The sequence below is a fragment of the Peromyscus maniculatus genome, chromosome 11 (genome assembly GCF_049852395.1).
Source record: "Peromyscus maniculatus bairdii isolate BWxNUB_F1_BW_parent chromosome 11, HU_Pman_BW_mat_3.1, whole genome shotgun sequence".
Classification (NCBI taxonomy): Eukaryota; Metazoa; Chordata; class Mammalia; order Rodentia; family Cricetidae; genus Peromyscus; species Peromyscus maniculatus.
In genome coordinates this window covers 30,123,571-30,136,112 of record NC_134862.1, presented here as the reverse complement: position 1 = coordinate 30,136,112, position 12,542 = coordinate 30,123,571, and the positions used below count along the sequence as shown (strand labels likewise).

At 49.2% G+C, this 12,542-nt stretch overlaps 1 protein-coding gene across 3 annotated transcripts in view; it reads left to right on the top strand.

The window, feature by feature from the left end:
- Positions 1-12,542, top strand: part of Steap3 (STEAP3 metalloreductase) — a 54,461-nt gene that overhangs the window by 18,112 nt on the left and 23,807 nt on the right. The window contains exon 1 of one of the 3 annotated variants that reach the window (XM_076547245.1): positions 6,621-6,778. The exons of the other annotated variants lie outside the window; for them this stretch is intronic. The gene's annotated coding sequence lies outside the window, so the exon portion shown is untranslated. Of the gene's footprint in view, positions 1-6,620; positions 6,779-12,542 lie in introns of those variants that run through there. 3 annotated transcript variants of the gene reach the window in all.

The following is a 12,542-nucleotide window of genomic DNA, read 5'->3' as shown; positions in this document are numbered from 1 at the left end:
TCAAACCTTGTGTTTGATTTTACACTTTGACCAGAGTTATAGGTGTTATTTATTAAGCGGCACAATGTTGTTATTCATTAAGCAGCGCTGTTTACCATAAGAGAAAAGCCACGAGATACAACAAAACCCACTATAAGAGTTTATTAAGGGAAGGGAATAGGAAAGATGTGCAGAGGCCCATGAAATAACCATGCATGAAGAGAGAGGAGGAATACGTGGAACCAGCTTTTAGAGGATTCGCCACCCTCCACCCCGCACATGGGCTTGCGTAGCTACGTCACAAATACGCATAGATTATATGAGCAAATTATGTGATCACGCAGTGCACAGATTATGTAGGACATAAGGCCCTGGGATGACTGAGCATCTTGCCCGTGCACGCACCGCACGGTCACGTAGCTGGGGGAGTGGCTAGGAATTCTAGCATTAGCAACATAGCATTTATATTTATTTGTAGTATTTAAACTCACTGTGCAGAGCCTGGGCGGCAGTGAGTTTCTAAAATAGCAGCTGTGGCACTAGGTGGCTATAGGGTAGAAATTTGGTAAATTCCAGACCAGTCAGAGACTTTCAAAGGAGGTCCATGGAGCCTTGGTAACCACATCTGAGGTTCTCTGCCTTCCACATGCGACCACAGGCAGGGGAGGGGGGAAGAAAGGGAGAGAGAGAAGAGAGAGGAAGGGAGGTAGAGGGGAGAGAGAGAGATTTGTGTTATTTCATCACCACTGGGATGCAGACCCCGGCTAGGTTCTGGGAAAACTGCTAAGACCCACAAACACACCCTGCCTGTGGCACAGAATCCAGAAGTTATATTATTCAAGCAGACATTAATTGAGCACCTATGGGATGTCAGGCTCTGGGTTAAGTGGTGGAGACACATGTATGAGCAAGAAGCAGCCTGTGCCGGGTGCAGGGACAGATGAATGAGCCAGAAGGTGAAGTAAGTGGTCAGTAAAGAGACCCATGAAGTCACAGGCCCAAGGATCCCTCTGCCCCAGCCCAGGAGAAAACCAAGAGCCACTCCGGGGATTAATCTTCTGAGTCCTGTGAAAGCGCCTTCTCTGGCCGGGTTGGGGAGTGGCTGTATGATCTGGTCCTCCCAAAACAGCTGGAAAGTGTGGAGACCAAGTTCGGTCACCTTGGGAGTCCAGAGGGAGTGTCTTTTCAGGGCCAGGGGAGGTTCCCCCAAAGACTTTCTGGAAAAAGAACTCGTGACTAGACAGAACAGGAGGAGGTGACGTCATCAAGCTTGAGTCCCAGGAGGAAGGCCTGGAGCTGTCCTTGTGTGTCTTGGCTACCTTTTTTGTACCCCCCATGCCCTCCAGTCCAGGAGCAAAGCTGGGCTGAACCTTTTATTCTGATTTTGCAAGTCCCTTCCCTTGGCAAGGGGAGGGGCAGCCCCAGCCTTCAGGACGCGTGGGCTCCAGGCTTTGCAGCTCCAGTCCCTCTCCCCGCCTCATCCCAGGAGCTGAGGCCGCAGACTCAGGTGCTGCTTCTCCATGGCCTCCAGGCTGGCTGGATTACACAGCCCTCCAGGAGCTGGCTGACCCACGGGCCCCCTCCTGGAGCTCCCTGGGCACAGCTAAGCTGGCCCTCCCTGGCTCTCATGGTGACTGGCCAGGCTCTCGTTATAATCCGTGTTGGTTAATATGGATTATGAACTTGATAGGATCTAAAATCACCTAGAAGACTGACTGTATTAGCCTCTGGGCCTGCCTCGGAGGGATTATCTAGATTCTGTTCGTTGAGATGGGAAGACCCAGTCCTAAAGAAGAGGAGAAAGTGGACTGAGCACCAGCATTCGTCTCTCTCCTGACTGTGGATGCCATGTGACCGCCGCCCTCTCTTGCTGACACCATCCCTTCCATGGCATGATAGCTGGTACCCTTGAACGATGAGCTGTAACACACCCTTTCTCCCTTGAGTGGCTTTTGTGATGACATTTTATCACAGCAACAGGAAAAGGAACTAATACAGAGTACACCGTGGACGTGATTCCTCTGAGAAGGCGGGGCAGGACGGAGTGTTGTTGCACTGCCCGGCCACAGGGGGCGCTCTGCAAGGAGCTACTTTGTGTAGATCTGTGTGCAGATGGTGAAGAAGATGCAGGAGCTGGCTCACCCCAAAGCTTAGAGCCCCTGGCCTCAGTGCTGATGTCAGCACCCATCCCCACCCCACCCCATCCCTCCCCCCCACCCTGTCCCTCTCCCGGCCAGCACTGACCCTCACCCTGAGTCTAATGGTCATGGGTTGAAGTGAGCTGTCCCGATGAGTAGCTGTTCTGACTTCCACTGTTGAAGAAATGAAGCTGAACAGATGGGAGGTGGCCATCTGGGTTCTTCAGCCGAAATGCTCAGTCCTTTGGGGACATCCTCCCAGCCAGGGTGTCTGTTAATGTCCTGGCCCTCCAGTCTTTGGGACATCCTAATACCACACTTCTCCCCAGCCTGCTGTGGGCCTGGTGACCTACCTGTGGCGGAAGTGGAGAGTATCCAGTTCGCTTCTTTGGCTGAAATGCCACCACATCCCCCTTCCTCCTCTCCTCACACCTAAGAGCGGTGTGTTAGTGACCTTGCTCATCACTCTGACAAAGCACCTGACGGAAGCAGCTTCAGGAAAGGAAGTTTATTTTGGCTCACAGTTTGGGGGTACACTCTGTCCAGGTGGGGAACGCATGACCCCAGGAGCATAGAGCATCTGGTCAGAAAGAGATGGATGTGTTGTACCCCATTTTCTTTTAATTTACTCCAAGCCCATGGGATGGTGCCCTTCACATTTAAAGTGGGTCTCCTCACCTCACGTCATCTAATCTAGAAATTCCCTTACACACGTAGCCAGAGGCTTGTCTCCTGGCTGACTGTAGGTCCTGTCAGGACAATAGTGTTGGTTCCTATTCTTCCTGAAGGAAAGAATCCAGTCAAGAGACAGTTTAAGCAGAAGTTTATTACAGCTAATCAAATCAAACACTCCGAAGAGATACTTGAGTAGGCTGTTCCAAGGCAGGGAACAGCCTCATAGGTTATTACTGTGGATTTTTAAACAAATGCTTATGAAAATTTATGAGGTAGGTAGCATATTCATGGAGTAAGATGAATTTTCCTCCCCAAATCATGTCAAACCAGTTATCCCTTCAACATGGACCAGGGGTAGATGTCCAAAACCATAATACAAGTGATAGGACAATGATGTCAGGTCTTTTGAAGGTGCATGTGTGGGGGAGAATGTCCTGGTAGCTGAGAAGCTGGGGGTGACCTTGAATTTCTGAGATCCTCCTGCCTCCACCTTCAGAGTGCTGGGATTACCTTGCCTAGCTTATGTGGTACTAGTAACCAACACAGGCCATCATGCATATTAGGTGTGCTGGCTAGTTTTAAGTCAACTTGACACAAGCCAGGGTCATTTTGGAGGAGGAAGTCCCAGTTGAGAAAGTGCCACCCTCAGGTTGGCCTGTGGGTGTAGCCGAAGTTTTCCTGTGTCCCACCTAGCCCACGGTCAGAACAGATCTCTCTCATCCGCTGGTCCTGCAACTACTTGGACCCAAATAAACAAACACAGGCTAATATTTTTAAACTATGGCCATGACAGGCTTCTTGTTACCTAGTTCATATATATATATATATTGGTTTTTCGAGACAGGGTTTCTCTGTGTAGCTTTGCACCTTTCTGAAACTCACTCTGTAGACCAGGCTGGCCTCGAACTCACAGAGATCCCCTGCCTCTGCCTCCCTAGTGCGGGGATTAAAGGCGTGTGTCACCACTGCCCTAGTTCTTATATATCTTAAATTAACCCATTTCTATAAATCTATACTCGGCCACATGGCTTGTGGCTCACCAGTACCTTGACATCTTGCTTCTCATGGCGGCGGCTGACAGTGTCTCCTCTGCTCTGTCTTTCTCCTTCCTCTCTATCTGTTTGGATTTTCCGCCTGCCTCTAAGCGGCCTTGCCATAGGCCAAACAGTTTTATTTATCAACCAATCAGAGCAACATATATTCACAGCATACAGAAAGACATTCCCCATCATGTGGGCAATTTCTGTGGGGCATTTTCTCGATTGACATGGAAAGGCCCACCCCACCCTGGAGGTGGTGTCAACCCTGGGCCGGTGGCCCTGAGTGCTATAAGAAAGCGGGCTGGGTAAGCCACGAGGAGCCAGCCAGGAAGCAGTGCTCCTCCATGGCCTCTGCTTCCGTTCCAGCCTCCAGGTTCCTGCCTTATGCTCCTGCTCTGTCTCCTGTCAGTGATGGAATGTGATGTGGAACTACAAAGCTGATGTAAACCCTTCCCTCCCCGAGTTGCTATGGTGTTTATCACAGTAACAGAGAGGTACCCAGGACCCTAGGCGAGTACTTTACTGGTGTTCCAGTAAAGAGAGAGAGAGGAGCTCTGCAGTGGGTTCCAGAGCCTCCGCAGATGCCACTGTGACTTAGCTGACGTTCACATGCCAGGGACGGCTCTAAGTCCTGGGGTCCCCAAAGTAAACTGCACTGAGTTCCCACATTGAGACTGCCTCCCACAGAATAGAGGCAGTCAGTCCTTCAGGGCCAGGGAGGCACAGGAACAGCCGTTGGGAGCTGGGGATCCTGGCAAGGAAAGGTGGACTGGGCAGGCCGTGGCTGAACGACTTTCGCTGGCTCCACTCCAAAGCTTGCCGGTGCCCTGCCCATCTTCCTACTGTGCCCGCCCCCCAGGCTCCACTTCCCCCTCTTCCGAGAGCCTCTGGCAGCAGCCTCTCCTTCCTTTTAGCTGTCTCTGTGTTTGTTTTCTCTTACACAGGGTCTTATGTAACCTAGGCTGGCCTCAAACTCATTGTGTAGGCGACGATTACCTTACAGTTCTGATCCTCTTGCCTCTGGGATTACAGGCATGCACCACCACATCCAGATTACTGCCTGGGGGTCAAACCCAGAGCTTCTTGCATGCTAGGCAAGCACTCTGCTGACTCACCACATCCCCACCCTACTCCTGCCCCATTAAGCTAGCTTAAGGCAAAATGCATGTGTGCCTTCAGGTCATTACCTTGGAGCAGTTTTAGAAAATATGTCCTATTGATTTGAGTGAATCTGTTTCTGCTTAAGAACAGAAAAAATGGAGGGTTCTGTTGTTGTTCGTTAGATTTTAAATTCTATATAGAGGAGTAAAATGAAAATGTTAATTTAAGAATTCCAAGCCGGGCTGTGGTGGCGAACGCCTTTAATCCTAGCACTTGGGAGGCAGAGGCAGGCAGATCTCTGTGAGTTTGAGGCCAGCCTGATCTACAGAGTGAGACCCAGGAAAGGCGCAAAGCTACACAGAGAAACCGAAAAACAAACAAACAAACAACAACAACAAAACAAAACAAAAAAAGAATTCCTAAGGCCAGACTTCATGGCACATGCCTTTAATCCAGGCCAGGCCGGTTTACTACTCAGTGAAACCCTGTCTAAAAGTGGGAGAGAAGCCGGGCTGTGGTGGTGCACACCTTTAATCTCAGCACTCGGGAGGCAGAGCCAAGCGGATCTTTGTGAGTTCGAGGCCAGCCTGGTCTACAGAGCGAGATCCAGGAAAGGCTCAAAGCTACACAGAGAAACCCTGTCTCAAAAAACCAAAAAAAAAAGTGGGTGGGAGAGAGAGAACAGAGCTGTGCCTTTACCACGAAGTATCGTGGCCCCTTTGTAGGGAAGAGGCTGGGTCAGACAAAGTGAATTTGCAGGAGTCGACTCCTACCGCTGGGTCCTAGGACTGGACCTCAGGTTGTCAGGTTTGGTGGCACATGCCCTTACCTGCTTGTATGCACTGTGTCCAAGGGGACAACAGCAGGGGACTGCTGGGACGCCCGCTCTATTAGGGGAGACTTCCACTGTGAGTGAGAGAGAAAATACCCAGGGGCATCAGAGCAGAGAGAGAAAGAAGTAGATTGGACCTAACCAAGGCTGTCTTTGAGAGCGGCGAGAGAGCGATGGGGGGGAAATCATGCGGATTCTAAGGAGGATGAGTAGCTGGTGGTAGGGAAGCCCATGAGCTGGAGTGGGCCCCAGAGTTTAGGGGAGGGGAGAAAGGCCAAGAGGGGCTTTGAAATATACGATGGGTACCGGTGAGTGGCGACTGAGGAGGGAGGGAGGAGGGAGCCTGGAGACCAGTGTGGGCTTTGACATGCAGCCACAGGTATACGTCAATGGAGAACCACATGTCCCTTCTGCCAGAGGCAAGGAAAAATGTCTCCTCTAGGGGGAACAGGAACCCATTTCACAGGTTCCTGGGGAATGCTGGCTTTTATCTAACTGCCAGAAATTCCCCTATAGTCCCGCTTGAGCTCATTTCTAGACTTACGGAGGACCCGAGATCTAACACCACTGAGCCACCTCATCAGGCCCCACCCCCTCTCTCCTTGGCCTGGGACTTGCTGACTTGGCAATGTTAGATGGCCCAGTGAGCTCCAGGGCTCTCCAGTGAGCACCACTGTCATAGTTTGAATGTATTTGGCCCCCTGTGAACTCACAGGGAGCGGCACTATTAGGAGGTGTGGCAATGCTGGAGGAAGTGTGGTCTTGCTGGATGACACTGGCCTTTGATCCAATCCTTGAGGCTGGGGGGCACACCTCTAATCTGGGCCACACCTTCTGTTGGAAGTGCGTCACTGTGGGGGCGGGCTCTGAGATCTTTTTCTCAGGCTACACTTGGTGTGACAGTCAGTTGATTTCCGGTTGCCTGTACAACGTAGCACTCTCGGCTCCAGCACCACCTCTGCCTGCACGCCGCCATGCTCCCTGCCATAATCATTGACTGAACCTCTGAAACGGTAAGCAAGACCCCTCAATGAAATGTTTTCTTTATAAGAGTCGCCTTGGGAGCCTGGTGGTGGCGCACGCCTTTAATCCCAGCACTCGGGAGGCAGAGGCAGGCAGATCTCTGTGAGTTCGAGGCCAGCCTGGTCTACAGAGTGAGTTCCAGGAAAGGCGCAAAGCTACACAGAGAAACTGTATCTCGAGAAAAAAAAAAAAAAAAAAAAAAAAAGAGTCGCCGTGGTCATGGTGTCTCCCCACAGCAATAGTAAGCCCTAACTAAGACAACCAGCACGCTGGCTTTCTCACATGGGTGCTGGGTATTGAACTTGGGTCCTCACTCTTGCAAGGCACAGTACTTCATTGACTGAGCATTCTCTCCAGCCCCTTTAATCCACCTCCTAAATGTCCTTCCTCCTCATGGCCCATAATGGGGTTACATTTCCATGTGAGTTTCAGAGGGGACAAAGCAGATTCACACTGATGGGAGGAATGAGACGCAGAGCACTTCCTGGAAGAGTTGCAGTTGTGTGCCATATCCAGCTGCACCACCTTATTTTAAACCCTAGGCCTTTCAGTGAACAGCAGAGGCTATCCGGTCCCTCCCGCCTGGAGAGTATCTCCACTCTGGGAGGCGTGGAGTGGCCCCCAGACCTCAGCACTCATACACAGATCCATCCATACCACCCTGGAATGGCGGACTCCGCAGTGGTAAAAATGAGCCACAGGGCCAGCCAAGACCAGAGATGCTGTTGAGCCAAGGCGGAGTTGAGTCCCGAGGATGATAGCCCCTCTCCAATAGTTAACTGTGGCTGTTGCGAAAGTTTGGCTTCTCTGCAGGTCATGGGACTTAGAGGGCTCAACTAGGTAGAAAACAAGGAAACAGCCTTGGAATGCAGAGACAAATGCATCCCAGAATCCAGGCTCAGCCCAATGCGTGTTTACTCTTCAGTCACAGAAATCATAGTCCTTGGAAACTCGGTTTCTTTAAAAACAAAAACAAAACTTGTGTGTGTGATATCTGAGCTTAAACCCAGAGTCTCTGTGCTGAGCAAGCATATAAAAACTTTTTGGTTTTTTTGAGACAGGGTTTCTCTGTGTAGCTTTGCGCCTTTCCTGGAACTCACTTTGTAGACCAGACCCAAATAAACAAACACAGGCTAATATTTTTAAACTATGGCCATGACAGGCTTCTTGTTACCTAGTTCATATATATATATATTGATTTTTCGAGACAGGGTTTCTCTGTGTAGCTTTGCGCCTTCCTGAAACTCACTCTGTAGCCCAGGCTGGCCTCGAACTCACAGAGATCCGCCTGGCTCTGCCTCCCGAGTGCTGGGATTAAAGGCGTGAGCCACCACCGCCCGGGTAGCTGTGAGCCCGGCACCGTGTGCTGGGAACCAGATTCACACATCTCCAAAAGCAGTGCAAGCTCTTACCCACTGAGCCCCCGCTCTAGCCTGCATTTTGCATATATTCAGTTTGCATATATTGTATATATTCGGGGTTTTTTTTGCGTATATTCAATAGCGCAGCTGTCACCCCAGTCAATTTTGTTATATTTGCGTCACTACAAAAAGAAACCCTGTGCTGGTGAGCTCACTCCTCATTTTCTCCAAAGCCCCTCTCTACCCAGAACCACTAATCCTCTTTCTGTCTGTGGATCTGCTGGCTCTCGGGGTTTCACACCGATGGAGTCATAGGATACAGGGCCTTCCCACTGCCTTCCTCCTAAGCGTCTGCTTCCATGTGTTCGTTTGAGACCGAGAACGGTCTCGGCAAGTAGCCCACGCTGGCCTTGAACTTCAAGTTCTTCTGCTTCAGTCTTTCAGGCGCTTGGATTGTAGGCACATGCTACCACAGCAGGCAAGCATGCTACTCCCAAGGGTCACCCTTGCTGGAGCAGGCGTTAGTCAATCGCTCCTTTTTACAGCTTAGTAGTATTCCACTCCTGGGATGAACCTTGTTAATGTAACAGTCAGTCGATAGGCACTTGAGTTATTTCTACTTTTTTGCTATTATGAATATTGTTACTATGTATCTTCATATGGATGTGCGTTCCTTTCTTCTGGGAACAGAATGGTTGGGGCTGTGGAAAACTCAGCTTAACTTGATGAGGATCTGTCAGACAGATCTCCTTCACAGCGACCATACCACTTTCCACGTCCATCAAGTGTGTGAACTTCTGACTTCCGGGCTAGAGAGACAGCTCAGCCAGTGAATACAGAAAAAGTCCCCATCAGACATGGGATTTACCGAGGTCCTCTGCTGTTCTTGTCGGTTAACATTTCAGGGGCATGTTGGTGGACATGGGGGCTCATGTGGAGCAGGTTAGCAGGACCTGGGTCGAGGCAGTGACTGTCAGAAGCAAACATCTTCGACAAAGTCCTGACCATGAGAGAGGAGGCTGGGAATACAAATGTTCCATAAAACATGGCTCCTGGGGATGTGGCTGCCCCGGGTTCAGTTTCCATCACTGTGTAAACCAGGTGTGCACACCTCTAATCCCAGCACTCAGGAGGTAGAGGCAGGGGGATCAGGTTACCCTCAGCTACATAATGAGTTTGAGGATAGCCTATGCTACATAAGACCCTTTCATGAAATTAAATAGATAAATAAATAAATAGTAAGTAAGTAAATAAAAAAGCTGGGGAGATGCTTCAGAGGGTAGAGAGCTTGCAGAGCAAGCATGAAGACCTGAGATCAGATTCCCAGAACTTACATACAAGCCACATGCATTGGCATGTAATAATCCCAGTGTTCCTATGACAAGCTGAGCGGCAGAGATGGGCGGATCCTCGGAGCTTGCAGCCCGCTAGCCTGCTGTGCACAGTAGTGAGCACCAAATGACCCCGTCTCAAATAAGGTGGTAGGTGAGGACCAGCATCGAGGTTGTTCTCTGACCTGACTTGAACCTTGGGGATGTGCACACCTTTTCACCCCCCCCACAACACCCCCCCCCCCACACACACACATGCATGCACGCACACAAAGGTTAAAGAAGAAACAAACCCGTAAGTAGGCAGAGGGTGTAGCTTGGTGGTAGAATGAATTCTGAGCCATGGTGTGTGCAAAGCCCTGGGCTGCAGCCTTAGAGTGTGGACACACACCTAAAGATAACATATGGGCACCCCTGGCACTCTGAGGTAATCCTGGGCTCTGGGTGGGAATCTGCCTGCTCTTCCTTATAGTGTGTATTGCAGTTTGTAAGGATAACTGCACCCAAGGGATTCCGGGTGGTCATCCATGACCACTTAGAATCTGAAGGGCTGGCACAACCCATGTGAAAAGTCTAGGGCTGTGGTCAGCATGACAGTCCTCATTCCTGCCTGCTCTTGGGTAGCTGGCAGGTTGGTTAAACATCAGAGCCAAAATTGCAGTCCATGTTTTGACTCTTCTGGAATGTGAGAGAGGATAAGGAGCCTGGCAGAGACCCAGAGGGCACTGGGTCACCCCCAACCCAGTGCACTTTTGTCTGTAGCTGGGCAGGGAGGTGAGTAGATCTGTGTGCAGGCTGTAGACCTAGGCTCACCAGCTGCAACTGGATCCCTTCTCTCTGTGCCCTCAGTCTATAAATAGATCCCACATCAGGGGCGAGGCACAGCTAGAGGCCAGACCAGACGACTCAAACTCTTAACCTCCACCCCACACACAGGCAGCAGTGACTTCTAGGCCTCTGAGAACTCCGGGATATGTGCCAGCTACTCTGTCCCTCCCCATGGCCGTCAGACCAGTGGCAGGCCTTGTGCTGGGTGTGGCCATACCCATGAAGAACTGTGAGGGCAGGGGCTGGGGAGGTGCTTCAGTGGGTAAAAAGCATTTGCAGTTCAGGTGTGAGGATCTGAGTTCGAATCCTCAGACCCCACAAATAAAGCTATGATAGTGAGCATTTGTAACTCCAGCATTCCTATATGGAGATGGGAAGTGGGCCAGCTAGCCTGGTGTGTGCACAGGAAAAGCAACAGATCCTGTCTCAAACATGGTAGACAGTGAGGACCAACATAGAAGGCTGTCCTCTGATGTGTACACACACATACACACACTCAGACACACACAGACACACACAGACACACACAGACACACACACACACACACACACACACACACACACACACACACACACACCTGCACTAGTGGCCTGATTCAATTGCCAAGGCCAAGGATTTTTAACAACTTATTTATTTATTTATTTATTTTTGAGTAAAACCAAAACTTATTCTAAGCATGGTTCTGTGGGTTGCAGTCTGATTGTTCTTTGCTTTATATCTAGAATCCACTTATGAGTGAGTACATGCCATGTGTTGTCCTCCTGGATTTGGGTTACCTCACTCAGGATGATATTTTCTATTTCCATCCATTTGCCTGCAAATTTCATGCTGTTGTTGTTTTTCTCTGCTGAGTAGTACTCCATTGTGTATATGTACCACATTTTCTTAATCCATTCTTCAGTTGACGGGCATCTAGGTTGTTTCCAGGTTTTTGCTATTACAAATAGTGCTGCTATGAACATAGTTGAGCATGTTTCTTTGTGATATGATTGACATTCCTTGGGTATATGCCCAAGAGTGGTATGGCTGGGTCTTGAGGTAGATCAATTCCCAGTTTTCTGAGAAACCACCATGCTGATTTCCACAGTGGTTGTACAAATTTGCACTCCCACCAACAGTGGAGGAGTGTTCCCTTTGCTCCACATCCTCTCCAACATAGACTGTCATTAGTGTTTTTGATCATAGCCATTCTGACAGGTGTAAGGTGGTATCTTAGAGTCGTTTTGATTTGCATTTCTCTGATGATTAAGGATGTTGAGCATTTCTTTAAATGTCTTTCAGCCATTTGTGATTCTTCTTTTGAGAATTCTCTGTTTAGCTCTTTAGCCCATTTTTTAATTGGACTGTTTAGTATTTTGATGTCTAGTCTCTTGAGTTCTTTATATACATTGGAGATCAGTCCTCTGTTAGATGTGGGGTTGGTGAAGGTCTTTTCCCATTCTGTTGGCTGTCTTTTGGTCTTATTGACTGTGTCTTTTGCCCTACAAAAGCTTCTCAGTTTCAAGAAGTCCCATTTATTAATTGTTGTGCTCAGTGTCTGTGCTGCTGGTGTTATATTTAGGAAGTGATCTCCTATGCCAATGCATTCAAGAGTACTTCCTACTTTCTCTTCTATTAAGTTTAGTGTAACTGGATTTATGTTCAGGTCTTTGATCCACTTGGACTTGAGTTTTGTGCATGGTGACAGACATGGATCTATTTGTAATCTTTTACATATTGACATCCAGTTATGCCAGCACCATTTGTTGAAGATACTTTCTTTTTTCCATTGTATAATTTTGGCTTCTTTGTCAAATATCAAGTGTTCATATTGTTCATATGTGCGTGGATTAATGTCAGGGTCTTCAGTTTGATTCCATTGGTCTATATGTCGGTTTAAAACAGCTTGGTACTGGATTTTCAAGCTTTCCTTCTGCCAATTTTTTTGTTGTTGTTGTTTTGTTTTTTGAGACAGGGTTTCTCTGTGTAGCTTTGGAGCCTGTCCTGAAACTCGTTCTGTAGCCCAGGCTGGCCTTGAACTCACAGAGATTCGCCTGCCTCTGCCTCCCAAGTGCTGGGATTAAAGGCTTGCGCCACCACTGCCCGGCTCTTCTGCCAATTTTTATGTGCTAATTTTGTAAGGTTTTGCACAAAGCCTTCCCCAACCTTATTCTCTGCCCTGTTCTCCTGCCTTAGCAATTTGAGAGTCCAGATGGAAGACACACTTCTGTCCATCCAGGCTTCCGAGGTCACA